Source organism: Lactuca virosa, chromosome 3 (genome assembly GCF_052849685.1).
Source record: "Lactuca virosa cultivar CGN04683 chromosome 3, Lactuca_virosa_CGN04683_v6, whole genome shotgun sequence".
In the NCBI taxonomy this organism is placed as follows: domain Eukaryota; kingdom Viridiplantae; phylum Streptophyta; class Magnoliopsida; order Asterales; family Asteraceae; genus Lactuca; species Lactuca virosa.
The window spans coordinates 408,072,878-408,077,577 of record NC_136428.1 but is presented as its reverse complement, the minus strand read 5'-3'; the positions used below and the strand labels follow the sequence as shown (position 1 = coordinate 408,077,577).

Genomic DNA, 4,700 nt, shown 5'->3' with positions numbered 1-4,700 from the left:
GGAAGTTGCAAGGAATCAGAACAAGTAATAGTGATTGGTTTGAACTTAGGAATCAATTGCTGATATCTAAATAAGTATGGTTCAAAATGTCTCCCATAAATGTCAAATTCTAAAGTTCCTTTAGGGGACGAGCAACAGGTTTTGAAAACTCGCTTCCAAGACCAGGTGCTTTGCACCAAGGATGATGAAAAATGTGAGTTATTCGTCCATTTGATTCAATCATATCAATAGAATTATGCAGACTATCAATCTTAGCATTAAGACGAATATTATCATTGACAAGAAGATTTCTTTCGCTAACTGAAATTTCACATTTTTCATTAAGGACAATATATTAATCCCTAGACATTACAAGTTCATTCTTTAAGGAGTCCATTTTAAGCTTGCATTCTTTGAATCGTAATCTAAGTCTGGTTAACTCGCTATCCAGCTTCTCACTCACATCTATAGGTGACTCATAGGCTTTAAGAATGATTGCCATATCTGATTCAGTTTGAGTTAGATAAGGTTCACACACAAATAAATCAAAATTATTTTTAGTAATCATAGAGTTTACCTGCTGGATGATGCTTCTGCAAGGTGGGTCATTGGTTTCCATGTAGTAGTAGTTTGTCTCGGTATCCTCATCTCCTAGGGTTTTACTTTCACCACCAAACTACGTCTCACATATTCAAGACACAAATTGTTCGAGTTTGGTGTATGTTTATCAAATTTGGTGTTTCACTACCCTAATTATGTTTCCCTTTTTGGTTGTTCTATATATTTGAATTTTTGTGTCGTGTGATTGCTTTTTGTTGAAGATATTTGAAGTAAAGGATTGTGTTATGTATGAACAAAGCAGGGATCTGGTCAGTTGGAGTCACAAAACTTGAACTTACTGATGGACATGCACCATTCTCTAAGTATTCACCGGTGAAGGTGATTCTTTTTGTCAAAATGGTTTTTTAATGTGTTTATGAAACTGGCCCTTATACCTTTATATAGCAATGTGTCTCATTTTCTATAGCTTTTGCTCATGGTTCTTGAAAATGCACCAACATGCGTTGACTCTCAAAGGTACAAAAAATTGTCAAAGATTTGTGTCATTTTTGGATGTGTGCTTCAATTTGAATCTGTTTTGAATGTCTAGGTAAAATAATCAGATGGAGGAGGATTACTAAGTTGATTATACTATTCACGGATGAAAGACACACATACACACGCACATACACATCACAGCTACAAAGAGGTAGCAATGCATCTCACTCTCTATTTCTGTCTATTGACATACACAAACACTACCGCTATTCACTCGTAATAGATCTGTTTTATTTGGATTTTTTATGTAATATAATTAGTTTTTTAACAAAAAATAGTCATATAGGAAAAAATAGGACTATTGACGTACCATGTTGTTACCTTTCCATCACTCAATGGTGATTTTGATTAAATTTTTATAGATGCACGAATGATATGCTACAATAATAAGATATGATGGTCTTTTTTGGAATTTATCAGTTGTGGCAACTATATTAAAAAATCTGGAGTAGCACACGATATATAGAAATGACTAGGTTATAACCCGCTGAAACCACTGTCGATATGTTTCAAATTATTATATTTGATAAAAAGAAATGTGAAAAAATAGTATATTGTACTTTAAAACAATTAAAACCATAAAATTTAGTGTTTTTCTTCTAAAAGAACACAAACACCAATTATATACAATTACTTGTACTTTCTTTTTTTCCAATTGGTCTATATTTCATTAATGAAGCCTTTTGGTTTGAAACCTTGTTATTATACTCTTAATTTATCATCATCGACATTAAATAAAGTATCATAAAATTTTAAATAAGATCAAAATGGTAAATTCATCAAAGCATGTTGAAAAAGAGCAGGTAGTATCCTGCAATTGGTAAACATCGACTATTTAGGGAAAAAAGTTAAATACAAAAAAGTACACATTATTTAAAAGTACAATTCTATAGTTGGATAAATGTTTGAAGGTAGAATGCCTAAATAAGAAAAACTAGAAAAGTACAATGTTAAAATATGAAAAAAAAATTACGATGCCATAACATATGAATAAATGAAAGGATGTTGGTATCCCTTGCATTTTGTTTACTACAACATTCTACTTTTATCATATTACAGTATTGTATTTAAAAATTTGACCTAGTATAACAACAAAAATACAGTAATTTTCAGTTGTGTAGCTTTGTCAATACCAACTTCATATCTATTCACAACTCCAATCCAAGGGTATCATATCTTGTAAAATCTTCCTTCTACAACATACAAATCTCAAATTGAATAGATAAAAAGAAAGAGGAATGTAAACATATACTTTAAGCAATCCTGTCAAAACAAAAATTTAGAGTAACCTAATAAACCCTATGATTGTGATGTACGAAGCAAACAGGAACTTGCACAAGACAGGTAACTTGCAAGATAAGCAACAACACTCATTCTTCAATGCAAAAACATAATTGTTAATAGATAAATTTAGAAACATGATGTCTTCCTGATTATATTCCTGACATTTTACAAATTAACTAAACATCAAAGAATAAAATAAAAGAAAGAGGATCTTACTATATCTTGAAGTATTGATGTACTCAGGAAGCTCTTTGATATCGACCTCAAATCTCTTGTAAACCCAAAACCACCATAATCAAGAACAAATAAGCAATTAATGATTGTCGTTATTATTAATATTATTAAAATTATTGTTGTTAATGATTTTAGTTATAGAGGTGGATATAGACCTGGTTAAGAACATTAGAGTAGGTTGCAGATGACACGAATGTGATGGCAAGGCCTTTGGTTCCAAACCTTCCAGCTCTACCAACCAGTAAAATGACCAAAATACCCTTCCCTCGAGTTTTTTATAAAGATAAAAAAAACGGAGATGAAAATGAATGAAGAGAGAACTTACACGATGGAGGTAAGTGTCAGCAGAATCTGACATATCATAGTTTATAATAATGTTTATACGTTCAATATCAATACCCCTACCAACTAAATTTTTTGGCACCAAGATTCTCTTGTGCTCTTCCTTGAAACCCTTGTAGCGTGTCAACCTTTAAATTTTTGGCCAAGGATGATTCTTTTTTATTTGATAAAGAAAGAACAACTTAATAATTAAAAGTTAGTTTTTTTTACAAACTTACCCTTCATTGCTATAATTTAGTTCTTATTTCAAAGTGGAAAGTTGTAATGAGAAAAATGAAGTGGTAATAGAAAGCTACTTTTGTCCCGGAACATGCCAGAGTGGATGCAGTTTGATGGATAGTAACATTCCACTAGCAACTTGTGAGCTCAGTTGCACGACTTACACTTTTGAGTTTTGACAAATATGACAACTTGATTGAAATCTAATGCATTGAGCATGTCATTCAGCTTAAGATTCTTCTCCAGCTCGCTCAACTTGATGTAGTGTTACAATGTATAACTGTTTGAAAAAGACTTTAGGTGGTATTTGGTATGATGGAATTGATGAAGGAATGGAATGGTTAGTTCCTTTGGAATCATAAAATATTGTATGTTTTTCTGATAAAATGGAACAAGAATGGAATTGGATGAAAAATTACAATGTAAGATACCTGTCTCCATGGACTTATCTGACTTATTAAATCTTTGTGCAGATGAATGGTGAATTTCAAGAAGTGCGGTTGCTTGATAAGATCAACAAAAATAAGGATGCTTCAAACAATTGGTAAAATGTCAAGTCGTGGTCTTGATCTTTCTTATCCATATCCAGTTGAGATTCATCTTGGCTTCCCGTATTCACTAATTATGACATCTTGAAAGTATATTTAATGATTTTCATAAACATGGTTGCACGTGTATCATAAAAACAGTAAAGCCTTAAGCCTAATAAAATATGCACTAGCATGATTGCTTTTATAAACCAAAGAAGAAGAATAGAAGAAAAACAAAGAGAATGGTGGTGCAAACCCAAGAAATGGTATGGTGGCGGTTAGGTTCTGTTTGAGTGAGATAGAGGTGTTGCGGTGATTAGTTTCTTCTTTTTCGTTTCTATATTACAAAGAGAAGCGACATATTTGAAGGGAATATAAGAGTGATTCAGAGATTTAGGGTTTACCAGATGTTGAATATTGAGAGAAAGGAAGAGACGCCTTAAGGAAAAATCAAGGCGGAGGTAAAAAGAAATTGAGGGCTGATAAGATTTTACAAAATTCTGGCCTGATTTTGTGGAATGTAGTTACTACTTTCTAGATTTTGAGGACTGAAATTAAGAATTAAGAAAGATAGAATAGACCGATTATGCTGAAATGTAGGATACATTTTAGGATATAAGTAAGATAAGATAATGATTTATGCATATTAATTTCTACATATTTTCTTCCTATTTTTCTGCATATTAAGTCAACCGATTATGCTGATATGTAGGAATTGAATGTGAATGGATGTTTTTATTATATGGGCAGGAAAAGAAGATTGGAGATTCACTGAGAAATAACACGTGGCAGGATATAGTTTTAAAAAAAGGACATGTGGCATTTAGGAGAGTGTTTTATTAGGTAGAGAGATTTCTAAAGTTTTCAGTACTATTTTATTGTTTTTTATTTTTTTTGGTTCGTGCATCGCCTGTAAGCAAAAACTAAAACCAGAAAGCTACTATTATTTTTCCCGTTTTCAACAAAGTACATTTCTATTTCTACCGTATACAACAGAGGCAAGTTAGTTTATTT

The 4,700-nt window shown here is 31.9% G+C and overlaps 1 pseudogene; it reads right to left on the bottom strand.

Moving 5' to 3' along the window:
• Nucleotides 1-2,447: 2,447 nt before the first annotated feature.
• LOC145165020 (DEAD-box ATP-dependent RNA helicase 15-like) lies at nucleotides 2,448-3,423 on the bottom strand (annotated as a pseudogene).
• Between the last annotated feature and the right edge of the window lie 1,277 nt (nucleotides 3,424-4,700).